Here is a 17,947-nt window from a genome sequence, read left to right on the forward strand (position 1 = left end):
TGGATGCAGCCATTGTGCTTTATTCTCAACACAACATGGAATAGCAAAGAAGAAATCAAGAGTTAACTCCAAAAGTTAATGTGTGAAAATCTGTTTCACAGCCGGTGCACCTAATGTATGGCTCTCAGCGCCAGCTCTTCCTGAGCTGCTGTTGTTTTAACAGCCCATACAGTATTAAAAAACATTTAAAGCTGAGTGAGTGCAGCTTTACAGGATACTGCCTTGGAAATAGTAGAGGGTGGGGATAATTAAAATGTAAGAGACCGCAGATAAAACAGCATATTCAATCAAAGACCAAAAAAATATTCTAATTCAAAGGAGGAACAGATGGGCCACATAATAAACTGAAACCAGCCTATCGCCAAATGTGTTTGCATCCTTTTAAAATGTACTCTGATACAGGAAGAGAGTTGATTGGATTGGTTTAGACATGGACGGTGCCCTTTGACCTCTCTCCACTGGGCCGGCACTTCATCGCTGCAGTCACCTCGCCGCCCTCTCGATATTTAAGTCCTGGCTGAACCTTTTTATTCATTACCTATCACCTTTTGAATGAGACGAATGAAAGTGCACGCTCTAAATCAATGATGTGAGCCCCTGACAATTCCATTACACCAGAACTGTTTTCCCTTTTCTTAGCCACCGCCATAATTTCCCTAAGCGCCTTGGTGCGCCTTGTGCTCTGTTTGTCATCATTTCTGACATTTCTCTGGCATCGCATTCATTTGTCAAATGAAAGTGGTAACATCTTTCAGAGCTTCGCTTCACTTCCATTGTTTTTGTCACTTTAGATTATATTATTTGTCATCTTTATCAGCTCCAGACAGATTCCTTAATAAATCCATTGTCATATATTTGTGGTGCGCAAACAAATCATCCTGTTTACAGCAATGATTTTCCAACAGTGTGGTAACATCCTGGACAAATGAAACTTCCTTATCCCTGAAACCAAACATAACCCTGGACCCAATCACCACACTACCTTGAGAAAACCTTTGTCACTGATTTCCCAATGATGCTTGCTTAATATATTTGAGTGTCAACACATGAGTGTCTTACAACTGTCAACAATTGTGAGTCATGAATGCACAATTTATGTTTTCAGTTGCTCGGGATTACACAAACAATCCGGTGAATTTAATTATACCTTATTAAGAACTAGCTTTATTAAGTTTCATGAATATTTAATCAGCATCTTCCATTAACAAACACCAGAGAGATCCAAGTAATTTGAAACAGCTGGTTGAGAGAAAAGCGACGGTGTTTAACACTCGTGAGGGTCCCTGGCATCCTGCGTGACTGTGTCTGCTGTAATAAATCAATTAAATTAACGTGGAGTGAGGCTGGTGGCTGACAGCTGAAACATAGACGTATCTTACGTGTTTCTCATGAAGTAGCACAGACGTGACAACAGAACCAGAGACTTTTTTGTGAAGTAGGCCTCTTCTTTGATGATGTCAAAGAGAGGATTATTCAGATGAACCGATATCCATTAGTTAATAGGAGCTTTGTTTATAAGTTTTGATACTTAAATAAATCATGATAGTTTTAATGGCTGTATTCTTTTTTATTCTTTGAGCAAGCTTGAGTTATTGTTGCATTTACAAGACAACAATACGCCCTCAAAGTCGTGCTACTTCTGGGCGCTACAGTGACTCGTTATTGTTAAGTAAGGAGATGGGCCAACTAGGCCACAGCTAGTGGCTTAGAATGCTGAATTTGATAAAAGAAAAGCAAAAATAAATGGTTCCTTTCCACCAAAGAAGACAGCTCTTTATTAAAGGAATGATGTTTGATACTAACCCTCCATTGCATCTTATAGACTGGTAAGTAAACAGCTGCCAATATACAGTAACTTTGGCTATATAGCAAGTGTAAAGTGTAAAGTGTAATCTTAAAGTTTAAGGAAGCTCATGTACAAACTCTAACATGATTTGGTAAACTTATTGTATCATAGCGTTTTTCCTCAAGGAAAGGGGGTACCTCAAGGCTCAGTTCTGGGGCCACTACTTTTCAGTTGTTATACGTATGTTTCCATGAAGCACAACATGCATTTTCATTTCTCTGCAACTGACACAGCTTTATAAAGCTGCTTCTCCTGATACTCTCAGCCCATCACCCCGTGTTAGCACAGTCTCTTTCATGGGGGTCATTCATTCTAGAGGGCATCAACAGAAACGGCACTGCAATATTATTGTCTAAGCAGGCAAAAATTGAGGTGTTGTTCTTGATAGTGATCTAATGTCTCAGGAACAAAACTAGAACTATAACATTTCAAGTTCAACCATATTCGTGTTTTGCTCTCAAGTGCTCTCCAGGACTCAGTTAAAAAAAAAAAAAGTGTCCACCAGAGTTTTATATGGTGCCAAGATAGGAGATTACATCGCCCTTGGCCCAGTAGTTGGTCTCAGTCTATATCTGTGGGCATCAGCATCAATGTGAAACTTTATACACCTTCTTAAAAATCACCTTTGCATTCACCTTGGAGTCTGATGCTGATATTCAGCTGTTATATTCTATACAATTATGCAAACTTATGCATTCTTCTCTGACTGATGTTTTCAGTCAGTCAGGTTCAATTACACCAATACTGTCTGCACAAACATATTACCAATTAAGCAAGATGACGCTCACCCCTCATTCAAACCCTTAGGGTATTGAGTTTTTATATGTTATATCCAATAAGCTTTTTATCTCTGTCCCCTCCCTTCCTCAATAACTACCTCAATAACAATAAAACACAGCGTACGGACTTCATGGCCTGTGACATTAGAATATCTGGTTACAGTATGGGAGACTTCTCATCTCACAATGCTCCTTTTATGTTCAAAAAATCTGATATTTTTTATTCTCCGGTAAACAAGCCCACAGGAATATATGCATAGATATACCGCATATTTACATCTATATGTGATTCTGGCTTTCCCCCTTTTTTTCTTCTATATATATATATATATTTTTTTACTTATTTTATGTGTGGGTGTGAAAAGTGATTACTCTTAATCATTGCTCTGCCGTTCCATTGCATTGCCCATTTCCCCCAGAGACTAATCATGCATGATTAGCTGATGGGTTCTGAGATTGGTGTCAGAATTAATACATTTCTAAATTTAACTCAAAAGCACAGTTTGAAATGTCACTGTTCCCTATGCTTGCTTCATTACGGCTCATTCTTTGCTTACATTAAACTCAGCGCTTTGGAAAAACCAACAAGGACACTCAAGTTCAGCTTTAACACACAAATGTGAAGACTATTATATCCACAAACAAAGACAGTTTTTTTCTTAATCTTTCCATACTTCAAAGCTGAGAGCTTCCTGATAATGTTACAAATGCTTTTAACATTTACAACGCAAAGGACACGGGCTGCGGACATGCTGCCTCTAGTGGGGATTTTATTGGATATGGTCACATTTTATGGTTCATAACTGTTGACAGTATAATAAAATGAAGGTTATTTTGATTTAAAAGCCCACACAAACATTTTATTAGTGCACAAGGTCAGTTCATTCCCAATGGAAGAGCTACTCACTTCGTCCCTCGGCGACGATAGATGCTATTTGCTTTTGTAAGTACTGATTAATTTGTGTTAGAAATATCATTGACGTCCCCTTTTAGGTGGGGATTGGCTCCTTGTGGCCACAACGCTGCAACCTACTCCATGCAGCGCACATTTGCACTGTGTAGCTACTGTGCAGGCTCTATAATTTGATTGCTCAGGCTGCACGCCCTATTGAGTGAACCTAGGTGCTCCTGGTGGAGAGATTACAAGTAACCCCGGGGCCTGACTTCACAGATCAATGTAAGCTGCTTCCGATTCTTGTGGCCTCATAATTTGCCAAGCAAGTGATCAAGAGAAGTGATCCAAAACATTATCACATTTTTTTCCCTTTACATCTGGCCAAGTGAAATTCAATATCGATTCTCTGCAAAGGCCAGTATGGTATGAACATGTGTACATGAGGGTCCTTACATTCCCCACATGTACCATTCACAGTAACAGTCTTTATAATGGAGCACTAGAGGATTCTGCTGATTTTGTATTGATGTGCAAAAAATATAAAAAGGAACAACTATAGCCTTATAGATCACCCCTTTAGTTCAGTTTATAAAACAATAGATATATTACTGCACTTTCACTCATATACATGTGTTCACAGCTGCCAGGAGTGTATTGCAACACATTACCGCCACATTAGAGAAAACCAGAACCGATGCTTGTCAAGAGATTTAACGCTCTAATCAATAAAAGCTAGTTCGTTCTTTGCTGTCCAGCCCTTCAGACAGCAGTCTTGTAAATATCAGGTAAGTGAGAGGCTTTAAATCTCGATGCCGCGGCTAAAGACGAAAAATGGTAAAAGTTACGTTTAAACACACGCAAAAAGCCACGGAAACCTGAATCTGAAATTGTGCAATTTGAAAACTAAGAAAGCAAAAAGCTATGAAATCAAATTGTATGGGTAGGGACAGATAATGAGACAATGCCCCCCTGAGAGCAGACACGCAAAAAAGGCCCCCACCACTCCTACACTCAATAAAAAGCACACACCACCCACATCGTTTCGTGTCTCTTTGTGATCATTTTGCCTCACTTTGTGGTAATTTTGCATGTCTTTTGTGGTGATTTTGAAACTCTCTGTAGCCATTTTGTGTTTCTTAATGGACATTTGTGTCTCTTTTGTGGTCCCGCTGCATCGCTCCCATCATTTTGCACCATTATGCGTCTCATCATGACTGTGCTGTGGCCGTTTTGTGCCTCTTTATGTTCATTTTGTGGTGGGTTTAAATCATTTTGCACTTATTTTTTTGTCTCTTTATAGACATTTAATATATCTTTGCAGTCATATAGCGTTTCTTTGAGGTTGTTTTGCGTCCTACGGGGCCTGTACCTGGTAGGCCCGCTCAATCATTCAGCCATGACTATGAGCAATAATAACACCTCTGTGGACATTTTGCTAAGCAGACAAGTATATATTCCTATCTTCTCCTGCATTTTTCCTTCACATGAAAACACATTATAATCTATTCATGAAGTCAGCACGCGTTAACAATGTTCAGCCTAGTTGCGATTTTAAATGACTATGATGGATTACATATAAATTTGCAATGTGTCAAAAACACCTGAATGAGTTTGTGCTTTAATGCTCTGATATACCTGAGCTCCCCATTGTAAAAGATTGAAATTTGATTAATAACATGTATATGTGCATCTTTTCTGCTTAAAGAAGCAGCCAGTCAAGTGCAATCAATAAAACATGTTGTTCACACAGAACAACAAATGGGTTTCATGTATCTCCTCTCGCTAGCCACAGAAAAATCTATAATTTTACAGTGTCTCTTGCTCTTTTGTTTTCATTATTTCTTTTGAATAATAGAAAAAAATATACTTTCATGCACTGAACAAAATGCACACACCATTAATCATCAACTCAAACCTTGGGCCTTAATCGCTGCTTCTGCTGTTTTTGCCGGCGCCAGTGATAGCAGCTGTCGCGACGGGACAACATGCATGAGTGAATTCCCATCAGCCCTCTGTGCACACGCTGTTGGAAAGGAACGACAATCCTCTTCCCTGTCTTCATTTTAGGAAAACACAGACAAAAAAAAAGTTAAACTTGTAATTACCCTCTGAGCTGCACACACACACACACACACACACACACACACCAAAACTACGCATAGTGACATTTGTAGTGCTAAAGCTGCTAAAATGCAGCGATGTAAACTGTAGTGTCAAACATGAGGCAGAACAACGCTGATAGCATTTAATTTCATAACAGATACTCATTTAGTCTTTTATGAGAATTCATTCAGATGTGCTGAGGCGCTGAACCACTGTAAGGCCTCGGAGAAAAGCTGGTAGGTGGAAGTATAAATTATAAACATTGACTGGGATCCATTTTTTCCCTGAGCGCTGTGAGAATAAATGTGAGTTAAAGCATTTAAACAGACGTCGCTACTCTTTTTATTCCTTGCCACAGAAGCCGGTACGGTTCAGTTGTTGGGGATTCAATCAAAGCTGTTTGATATGCACATATGTGTTCACTTCAATTTCTTTTTTTTTCTCCCCCGTCCTTCACGCTGAGCAGCTGCAACACAATGAGGCCATCATGGCAAATGTTGAAGTGCATTAATGTGATATTATCCACCTTATGACAGACGATGACCCGCAGGGAAACCCCGGCCTCATATGAAAATATTGCCCAGCGCGTAATGTCTCCAGGTAATCGAATCATGTCTTACATTGTGTACTCTGCCTTTGTCCTGTGCTGTGTGAAAATTCGTTTAATGGTTTGGAACAATGTTAATGCGTTTAGAGGATTGCGTACGAGAAGGCTGGTGACCCACAGGATGCTTTTGTAGGAGGAGGTGAGGTTTTCAAGAAATGGGATGGTCCCAGGCCAGTGGTTAAACTAAAACTAAGCATGAGGTAAAAAGATTTTTTTCAATCAAGAATAACAAAATGATGGCAAATAATTATACAGACTATAGATTCATGTGGATGTCATTATTTCACGACTGAATTCTTAAATATGCTTTAAAAAAAATCAAGGTCATTCTGTCAGCAGCTGCACCATCCAACACAAAAGCTGATTTACTATTTTATGTTATTCTAAAAATGTTTACAGTCACATGTGACACCACAATGAAATGAGTTCAACACAGAAATACATGCATTATATAAACCAAAGTAGGCTATATATTCAGACTGACTGGGGGGGGGGGGAATTAAACACTATCATAAATGCACACAGGTGGAGAATTAGGTCAATAAGTGGGCCTATTAATTTATTTCCAATATTATTATTCCCCTGTCATCCATCATGCTTGAAGTTTGTGTTGTTGCTTTGACACAGTCTCATTGGCCAAAAAATGTGTCAATCACATTTCAAGCTGTCATTGGTCAGACCGGGAGGTGCAGACTTCCCATTGGTTGGAGGTAACAAGTCCCGCCCCTCCAGCGAGAAGCTTGTAAACACAGCGGCAGAAACAACACAACAACACAAGCATGAGAAGTTGATAAAGTGAAGAAACAAGTTACAGTGAGAAATTCTGATGCAAACACACACTCGCAGGAGATGTGAGAGAAGAACCGAAGATCTGCCCGTCCGACAGGAGTTTTATCGCACATATCAAAATCTTGGTGAGTTACCATGGTTATGCTAACGCAGCTAGCGGTGTTAGCTTGTGTTGCAGACTTTTAGCTGTGGTTAATTGTGTGTTTTCCTCGATACCACGCTAACTTGACATTACAACTACTGTTCATGAGCTAATATGAATTGTAAAGTGTAGCAGTTCTTTCGCGTTTAGGCTGCAGCTGGGTATTTTTGTATTTATTTAGTACTGTAACGTTACTTACTGTGCACCTAAACCACTTCCACCTGTGTCTGGCAGTGTAGGTGTGTCTCTTAAAACAAGTACTAGGGTCCTGCACTCATTTTGAGCCAATAGGTCACATCACCTCCCATCCTACACCAAGCTAAAATGTTCATATTTACCGATACATTATGAAATGTATAAAAAAATGTAATGATAATAGTAAATCAGTGCAGGAGGACCATATTGCTACAGGTGCTGTGTGAGACAACTGCAGTGAAGTTAGTTTTAAGTTTGATGTTATACAGTGGAGTAACATGATCCCAAACTGGAAGCTATTGAGCTAAAATGCTCAAAAGCATACATGATTTTGTTGTTCTTAAATTAATTGAAACATGTTAGAAAGTGGTTAAAGACATTTACTTTGCCGTTAAAAAGGAAATACATATTTGCAATTGATCAATATGGTTAAAATTCACAAGTTATGGTTTAAGAAGCTATATTCTACTACTCCAAGCAGAGAAAAACTCTCCTCATTTTGTGTTCTAGTGATGCATTGATGTGACAGTGACTAAAGTTGATGATGCAAGATAGTAATAGCCCCGTTTCTGCACAGTTTTGGTGTTTGAGATCCCTTGGTAAAGAGATATGGATTCAGGATTCGAGGGACGAGGGAGATGGCGGGCCACCCAGGAACCTGATCGCTGCCTTGACCCAAGGAGCTGGATCGTCTTTTATCCGGAGGAGCCCATCCATTCTTCCATCTCCATCCCTGAGTACTCAAGTGTGGTAGGTGAATCACAACCACCTTTTCCATTTGACTTTTTTAAGAAGTGCACTTTGAACTGAAACTGACTTGGATGACTATATTTGACTGAAAAAACTGAACTTGAATAAGAAAACCAGAGAAACATAGTTTTTTTTTTATGTCAGCGACACTATTTTTCCCCCACATGTTGTTTCTATTACCTGTGAGGTATTGGGATAATTATATGTGAATAATTGATATCTGAGTGCCAGCTAAACGAGAAAATGTTTGATTTTTGTTTATCGTTAATATTTAAATATATGATTTGAGTCAAACACCCAGCGCGGCTCCAGTTGCTTGTTGTGTCTATAATAATCTACATCCAATTCCCCCTACAAATCTAGACATGCAACTGAGAACTACAATCACTAGTTGGTTACACTTGCTAGTCAGCCAACGTTGTAGCAAACTACTTAATTATTTTTTGTGTAGCGCTTCATCTTTGTTGCATGTTTTTGGAAGCTAGCGAAAGAGGTAGTCCTGGAGCTGGAACAGATAAAGTCTGTTTGTCGAGCTTGAACGTTTCCCTCTGTCACACCAGCTGCCACCAAGGTAAAACACTCTATTTTGGTCTGTCAAGAAGAGGTTTCATCCTGTCACCATCCAAACACAATCACTTGCTTTTAGCGCTTGAGTGTGCACATGTATGCTCTGTGGATGTTTCAGCTACAGTTGAAGTGGACTGGATGTCTGTGCAGGTCCCTTTGTGTGCAACATGGATTTAAGAGGTTTTGGTTTAGGACGTTTTGACACAAAGTGTAGTGTAGCTACCTGGATTTGGCGTGAAAGCCCCCAAAAGTGTCTTGCTGTTTCAAGTTTAGGTACACTGTTCCAGGAACTGCTTCTCTTATGGGTATATTTAAGAGACTAACAGTACATTTTAATCACTGTGTAGGATTTTGCTCTGGAAAGCGAGACACAGGGACCACAGCACTACCAAAAAAAAAGATGCTCCACGGAGAAGCTAATACTCTCTGTGGATAGCTACAATTTTCCTTTCTAACTTGTTAAATGAGACCTGAAAGGTACGACGAGTGGGCGTGTGGGAGAAAGTGAGAATTCCACACGTTGAAATTAGATAAGACTCACAGTTGACTCCTTTTGTAGAGTAAGATGTGGCATTAATGCCACAAAGTGATTGTTTCTCCTTGGTTTTCATGGCTTGGCAGAAAAAATATAACTAAATGAAAAACACCAAAGAAGGAAGGTGTGAAAAGTAGAGGAATGCTATTTGGAAACGTGGAAATGTGCTACTGGGTATTTATTGAAGGAATAAGGAGCCAGATGAGTTTTCTCGCCTTAGCACTTTATCTCACACAGAGGCATAGAAACACAAGAAAATGTGTTTCTCTTCACAAAAATAGTGATATTAATGATAATGCATGTCTTTTTCAGGACTTAGAAATAACATGAGTCAAAATATGCTCAGGGATAAACAGTAAACCTTTGTGTGTTTGCCAAAAAAAACAAGCATCAGGCACATTAAATAGGGTTTCCCTCTTTAAGCCGATTGACTCACGCAGCATGCAAAGGACATGTTAATAGCACTCAGGTGGAAACACTGCAGGGTGAGTGAAGTGAAGTTATTTAACAGGCTCCCTGGATTGTATTGAAATGAAAGGCAGTGTAATTTAGCACATTGCGGGGAAATAACACGCTGCTCAATGAGTCACCCGGACGATCTCTGCATCGGTCGCATGCTGCTTCATAGTGCACATGAACCAAATAAACATAAACGCTGTAGAAATTGTTTAAAACAGAGCGCGGAGTTGTTGCATATTTCGCTTTAAAAATCTAATTTCCTCTCACAAAGAGAAGCTGTTTACCAGATATGCAAGTGAAGTTGGCATTCGATCAAGTGTTGAGAGGCTGAGTGGCTCATTTAAAATTGGATGAACTACAATAGAAAAAAAAAAAAGACATGGACACACACACACACACACACACACACATATATACACATAGTGAGAAAGAAAGAGTGACACAGCATGCAAACAGACCCAGCATGCAAACAGACACAACAATCACCCCCGTTACCCTTTTTTGACACGGTTACAAAGATGCTCTGGCGACCGATCGGACAGAAAGTTACAAATACAAACAATAAGTTGGTTGAAAACTGTTTCACGGCACTGGGGAGCAAACAAAGCCATGGACGACAAGGCTCAAACTGATATTAATAATTCACTTAGTAATTAATCCTGGTACTTCTTCTCCTAGTTTTACCATCCTGAAAGCAAATCAAACTGCTTAAGGGTACTTACTTCACTTTACTGAAGCTTTACAGAGCTGAAAAAATGATTAAGCGTCAGCCTGATGGGGAACCTGCAGGAATCTTCCTAAAACTTGAATGAAATCTGATGATAGGATTTGTTCTTGTAACTGTAAGAGACGTGCTGCATTCACTGCACCAAAATTTCAGGCGAGCTCATTCTTCAGGAAAAGCAGCATTAAAAAGGGATGGATTGTATTGCTTGCTCATTTGAGGTTTGAAACATTAAATATAAATTTAGATGTAATTGTTTAATGTGAATGAGCTGATATTCAATATCCAGACCAATGTTAGAGCCGGGGACACACCTGTCCATTTCCACACCTGTGGTAATGGGTCATCTGGAAAGATTTGTCATGGCGTACATGTTTCAAAACAAAAACAAACAGAAGAAAAAAGACCAGCTGATGTCATAGTGACATCATAACAGCAAGATTATCCAAAACCGACACCTTTCACTGTAATGTCAAGGCTGAAGGTGATTACATCACAGACGTCCGGTCATCGGCTACATGGCCTCCCTGTGGTGAGGCACACCGTGGACAGGTCGCCAGTCAATCACCAAGGCGCTCTCCAGTCATCGCAGGACCATCACATAGAGAAAAAAAAAACACCTTTGCACACTCATATTCACACCTACGGGCAATTTTAGAGCTGTCAATCAAAAACGTGTGCACGTCTTTGGACTGCAGGAGAAGCCAGCAGGAGCTGAACAACATGCAAACACACAAGCCCAGGAACTGAACCCAGAACTTTGTTGCTATGAGGTGACAGTGCCAACCAATGCATCACTGTGTCAAGTCAAAATTTGTATTCATACAGAAAATAAGTCCATAATGTGAGGAGCCTGCTAACAGCTGGTCTCCAAGGAAAGTTCTATGTAGGAAGACGGAGCTGCCAGCGACTGTGAGTCAGTGTGAACCAGAGACTGTTCTCACCCAGCTGTCACTCAGTGCATATATTCTTCACCTGTCTAAAGGATGTCAGGCAGTAACAAGGGTCTTTGGTGAACCAGGCCACAGTCGGAGCTTTCCCTCCCTCTGGAGTGAAACAAGTTAGAAATCTCAGCAAAGACCCAGGGATCAGAGCTACATCTCTTTTTTTAAAAAAAAAAAGCTGCATGGTTTTCTGACACTTATGTGAAATAACTTAAAGCTACTTCAGGGTCAGGGATTTTGAGAGTATCAGCTAAAATAGTATTGTATTCTCATCACTGTATACGAGTTATTTTTGCTGACGTTAAGGGTTTGAACTCAAACAACTGGGCAGTCAAGTTAAAAAAACAAAGCGGATATGATATTTCTCACCTCTGGTATATATATAAAATCAATCATGCCTGATATAGAGGAGTCAAGTTGGGGCCGTGATGTGTAAAATTAAGATTATGAAAAAGTTCTTGAAGATTATTAGATGCCAAGGTAAGCCAGTCTAAATTGAGATCAGACGGATAATCACCTCATGATCAATCAGAGGTGCAATAACTAAAGCGCTAGATATTTCCCCGAGGAGTTGTTGGAGGTCGGAGATAAATGGAGACTGAATATTGGACTTTGCATATATACATCAGTCATTGGGTGGCCACAAACATGACTTATAGACTAATAGGACTTAAAGCATGTCCTCCTTGAGCAAACAAAGCTGTAAACATACAATGTATAATTAAAAAAGCTAATTTACAAGGATTTACTCTTTCTATTTTCTGACTCTGAGACAAATAAAGAAGAAAACGAACCATAAAATGGGACTACTTCAGAGTAAAAGCTTGTTTGAATGAATAATGGATGATGTATGAAGAACCAACATGGCAGAAAACATGTATTGAAGGTGTTGGTATCGACCTGTTGGCCCGGCATGCTCTCAGAGATGTCCACTCTTTGTGGTGCCAACGAAAGTGTGAACTCGATCGATCCGCGTTAGCTCTTCCAAGTGTCTCAAGTATTGACTGTTTTGGCTTTTTCTTTTTTTCTTCTTCTTTTTTTCATCCCTGTGAGCATTTTGCTGAGTCAGCACAAAGTCGGCACATCTTGTTATCTTCCCTCACTGGTCCCAGAGCAAACAAAACTCTTGTATAAGTTTACAGCCATCTTAAACATTGATGTATGGGGAGGCCTCCACTTTCCCACTTTAAGAGTCACTACACAAGCTCATTAAGAGCCGATGTTCTTGTTTTTTATGACAGCCCAAGTTCTCAGGGTTTCCCAGCCTGCACTGCACCGTACATGCAGTTCAATATAAAGAGCCTTGATTATAGTCGAGCATGATGTAAAAGAAGTAGAGAGATGAAAGCGGGAGATGTGGAGAAGGGAAGGAACAACTACAACAAGGAAAAAGCAAGACATGATGGGAAGCAGAGATGAAGTGTGGAGACGTACCAAGAGACAATCGGCGCTACCAATTAACGTGCAAGAGTTATGACTTCCTCTCCAGCTATAACATTGGCTTCAACCTTTTGACCGCTCATCTATAACTTAGAGACCATTAAGTGCCTCGCTAAAGTAAGCCTCTCATTATAATTGCTTTAAATATTCATGACCTCCTTTACAATCAAACAGTCGCTTTCTTAAACAAAAAAGAAAAGCTGTTTTTCTGTCTTTCAACTATCTACCGACTTAGACAAACAAACTGTCAACACCTGGCGCGACTCCAGGACCAGGAAGTAGTCAATAACGATCTTAAAGCCATAATCCTCTCACATGTTTTGCCACTGTGGGCTTTGATAGGGGGGTGTTCAAGTGCTTCATTGTTGTCTGTCAGAGCACTTCAACAGGCCTTTTATGCACAGGCGCTGAATTCAGCTTCAGTTTCAGGGTCGTGGTTTTCTACATGCAGGCTCACGGCCGCACGGTCATGGCTTACTGATGCACTTGACTGGAGCCTATTCATCGTTAAAGATATGTCTGATGATGTGATGTCTGATGTGAACCAGGCCAATAGTAACATCATTTTACATAGGAAAAAGTGGACTATTAATAATCATAAGTCTTTTTTATATAGCTCTTTTGAATGTGCTACAAGTGAATGAATTAGAGCAAGTTGTCTACTGATCACAGTGGTTAGTTGGTGGTTTGATCCCCAGCACCTCTTGTCCAAGTTTCCTTTGGTAAAACATGGTCATAGTGAGTTTCTGTCAGCCAATGAATAAATGAAAATTGAGACTTTCCCAACTGCTGCAGTACGTCCCCGTCCATTTGCACGCTCAGTATTTTCCAGACACATTTTTTGTGCTAAATACGACCACCTTGACAACTTAATGAGGATTACAGGCTGAGTAAAGTTGCCTTTTTCCCCCCCTTTCAGCACCAGCAGCAGGTTTGACATTTATGGTTAAATCTCTCAATAACTGTTAAATCTGTCACAGAGATGTGAACTCCGCTGACCCCCTGACTTTTCATTTAGCACCGGCGAGAGCTCAAAGTATACATTTTCTCTACCACTTTGGTTCATCTGACAGTTTTCCTATGAGCGTGTCAGCCTCAGACAGAGCTACTACAACATGTTCTGTATTTCGACAACTTTCACTCTAACCTCTAATTTGTGGAAGCAGACCCACATACACCTTTGACTCTTGCCTCCGCTCAGCCGTGTAACTGCAAGTACAAATTTCCCAGGACCAGGAGACTCCTCACAAAAATAAAGTTTTACTTTCTAGAAATCCAAAGTTAAAAGCCAATATGGACTTGCTTTAGATTATTGAAGATGTGTTGCATCCAAAAGGTCTCCTCAGTTCATCCCCGAGAAGCTAAAGCAGCTCTCATGCACAAGTAAGTTTCTTTTTAACTCACAGATATATTATGATTCTTTAGAGAGAGGAAGGTTTTTCATTAGTTAAGACAAAGAGGTGTAAAATTAATTACTTTTTTTTTTCTTTCCAGCATCTCTCATCCACAACAGCTTGCCAGTATGACGCCTCTCTTTTAGCCGATAAACTCCCTTGTGGAGCTGTGCGAAGGCGGCAGGTATGCTTTTCCATCTGCAGTGTCTAATTTCAGTGACGGTCATTGTCGAAGTGTGATTACTCACATCAGATCCACTGTGGATTCTTGATTATAGGTCTCAGCAGCCAGCACTGGGCTGTTGCACACAATCTTCACCGCACCGATGTTGTCATATCTTGTGTCTGTGTCCCTAAACAGAGTCACGAGAGGACATGTGGGGACACACACACAGTTTTCCCATAACAGTACACCCACTATAAAAACTTCTTTCCTCTTTATATCACGCTGCTGCTCTCTCACCAATCTCTTCATACATCACATTTTAAATTGCACTAGCGGTTTGTTATTAAAGACGGGTTTAGTCCAGCTGATTCATATTCAGATAAGTTCCTGGAAATCATTTTTTAAATCTTACAGAAACTCTATAAAATAAAGTCAAACTCCTAAGTGTCTGATTCCTTGTGGAGAAGCACATTCACATATAAATTAACATATTCACATCACAGCTACAGCACTCTTTTCCAGCTTCCAGTCATTGCCACTGTCATCCAACTGCTACATCCCTCCTGTCTGCCAAAAATACAAGTTGATTTTTTTTTTTTAGCTCTAAGCTACAGTCAGTGTTTTGGCTGTTTGCCAGTAAGCTCTCCTCTCCCCTCTCCCTTTCACAGAGACTTGTGATGAGCTGTGAAAGAGCACCGGTGGACTCCTGCAGGGCACCTTTTCTCGGCTCGGGGAGGCTGTAATCACGGGCCCCGCTATTGTTTCCTCACATCGGAGGGCACACTTATTCACAGACGCAACAAATAGGATCCACTGTCTGCTTGACTAATGAGGAATCAGAAGTCGTACATGTGAGTAAAGCTCTTTACAGCAAACTCTCCTGCACCTGTCACTTTTAGAAGAAGAAAAAGAAAAAAAAAACACATGAGATTAGTACCCACTGTTCAGTGGAGTACATACTGTATCTACCTGTCCTGGCTACCTGAGCTTTTTTGGGCTCCTCATTACCAGCACTGTGCCCTAAACCCAGTTAGTGACAGAACTGCTGATCCTGCTATGAGTAATAACCAAATCCAATAGAATTTTAATCTATCCATAAATATAAAGATACAAGGCTTGACCATCTCTTAGGTTTCCAGTTAATTGTGTTGCGTAATTAGTGCCACAGGGCCCCTGCTCCGAGGCACTCAGCACTGTAGCTATGAGATCCCATAGAAAATGAATGAGAGGAGGTCAAGAAACAGAGAAATTAGTGGACTTTTTCACACTAGAACTGCCGTGAGGTCTACTGCTTCAGCATACTTTCACCTAAAGGCACCAAATGTAGACAAAATGTAACGTAACATTTAGGATATATAAAGAAATAGTTAACCAAAAAATGAAATTCAGTCATTATTGACTCACCCTCATGCTGATGAATACACCTGGGTAGTTTTTTAGGCTGTAAAATGTTCTAAATGACATTGTTTAGAGTAAACTCTGGACTATATCCCTTCAGGACACTTGGATTGCAGCGGACGAGCAGTATGGAGGAAGATTACAAGGTTTTTGTGTAGTTTTATGGACTTTTTGCGTCAGGCGTTATTCGTTGGACTACAACGGAGTATTCATCAGCATGAGGGTGAGTCAAAAATGACTGAATTTCATTTTTTGGCGAACTATTCCTTTAAGTTACAACAAGCCTGAGTTTCAGAGGCACATTTCAACTGAATCTCACTCAGTAAAAGCTAAAGCAGATAGAATCACCATAGCAACCTCTGAGGGCAGGCTGACACCCAGGTGTTTTAAATGAGATAATTAGTAGCATCTAGGATGTTTGTGGCGTTTATCACCTACTTTACTGCCAAAGACCAACACACACAAATGCACACACACACACACACACAGGTTAACAGCTCCTTCTTGTCAGTGTTCAGAGGGAGATTATCATGCGTCTGTACTGTAGCAATGTGTGACTCCTTATATTAAGGTCATGGGTTTGATTCCCATGTTGACAGAGACCACTCCATGCCAGGAAATGTTCTACCTATCCTTTTCGAGTTGGTGGACGACACTTAATGTTACCACTGACATTTACATTCTAATTAGTGTAAAATAAAAGCCACTCCCGATATCCCGTTCTTCCTTTGGCGGTTTCTTATTACCCTCATCACAGTAAGTGATTTAAACCCAATGCCGGGCAGCAGCACTTCTCAGTGGCCACTCTTCAATTACTCTGCCACTGTCCATATTGCTGAAATTCACTGTGGCTATAAAACACCTAATGAGGACAGGATCTTCTTCTTTTTTTTTTTTTTTTTGCACGGATGAATGCAATGTAGTAATGTTGTTTGGTTGAGCAGCACCTGAAAAGGTTACAGCCTCTGCAACAATTACCAGAGTGATACGGAGGTTATATCAGTTCAATGGTCAGATATGTCTAGTATCGATTTCCCTGGAGTTTTAATCCATTTTTGTAATTATTTAGTCTTTTAAAGAAATGCTCATGACTTTCCCCTGAGCTAAATGTGCAGAGGTGATGTGTTGTTCTGTGTAGAGGTGTCAACACTGTGCACTGTCCTCTGGGCAGGAGGGGGGAGATTTGCTTTATAAATAACTAAAAATAACCACAGATACCTTTCATTGTATGTCTTTAAGAGCAATGCTGCAGCCGATCATATCATATATCATATATTTAAGGTGTTGCTCTATAAATGAAAATTGTAAATGTAAAGTAAAGAGAATATCGGCTGATTTTTGTTTGATCTTTTGGCAGTTTTGCTTGATAAACAACTGAGTAATCTGCTATCAAATATTTAATGAAAAATTAATTTGCTGTCAACATATCCAGCATTTCCGAGTATGACAGATGAGAAACAAAGAAAGAAAAGAAAATTGCCAGAGATAATTATGTTTATTCTTGACTTTTCTTCAACCTCCCTTTTATTTTCCTTTGTGAAATCATAAATATTCACCTCTTTACTGAAATGAAACCGATTTTGACTGAACCACTCTCAGCACATAATAGAGAACATAATCCACTAGGCATTAAGATGAAGAGGAACCATTGTTAATCAACACTTCCTCCGGGTGTCATTTGTCTTCGACAATTTCCTCTATTGTGACACAATATCTGCTCAGAGCAAATACAGTGGGATGTGATTCATGTACTTTATGGTTATGCTTAAGAACTTACGCAGTTGGTGAAGATTATGGGAAAGATTGTGAGTCATATAAATACCGAAAAACTGACTTGAAGGATGAGTTCAGTTTAACCTCTAACTGGAACCTACCACCCAATGACTCTTATGTGCTTCCCGCACGACACAAAGAAAAATGTGTCCTGGCCACAATCATTTCTCTGGCAATATCTAATTGGAAAAACACATTATATAGTACATAAATGTAATTTCTAAGAGACAAGGGGTTATGAGGCCATAACCTGCTCTTGGATGCTTCTGTTAAACAAAGGCAGAGATGGATCATCGTGGATCCACCATCACCGCAGGGTTCATCCTCAGCGTCTGAAATCAGCTAAGTGCATCCCTCCTCTATCTACGAAGCTTCTCCTACAGTCTCCAGCAATAATATCCAATTTCTTCTTCTACTGCCTTGCTCCACTTGGCATAATCA

The 17,947-nt window shown here is 40.0% G+C and overlaps 1 long non-coding RNA gene across 1 annotated transcript; it reads left to right on the top strand.

Annotated features, from left to right (window-relative positions):
• The first annotated feature begins 7,946 nt into the window (after positions 1-7,946).
• Positions 7,947-15,180, top strand: LOC146962464 (uncharacterized). The gene is made up of 3 exons (XR_015035144.1): positions 7,947-8,106; positions 14,270-14,353; positions 15,004-15,180. It is a non-coding gene; the product is annotated as an uncharacterized LOC146962464 (long non-coding RNA).
• Positions 15,181-17,947: the final 2,767 nt, after the last annotated feature.

The sequence above is a fragment of the Trachurus japonicus genome, chromosome 23 (assembly GCF_045865225.1).
Source record: "Trachurus japonicus isolate A0001 chromosome 23, Traja_1.0".
In the NCBI taxonomy this organism is placed as follows: Eukaryota; Metazoa; Chordata; class Actinopteri; order Carangiformes; family Carangidae; genus Trachurus; species Trachurus japonicus.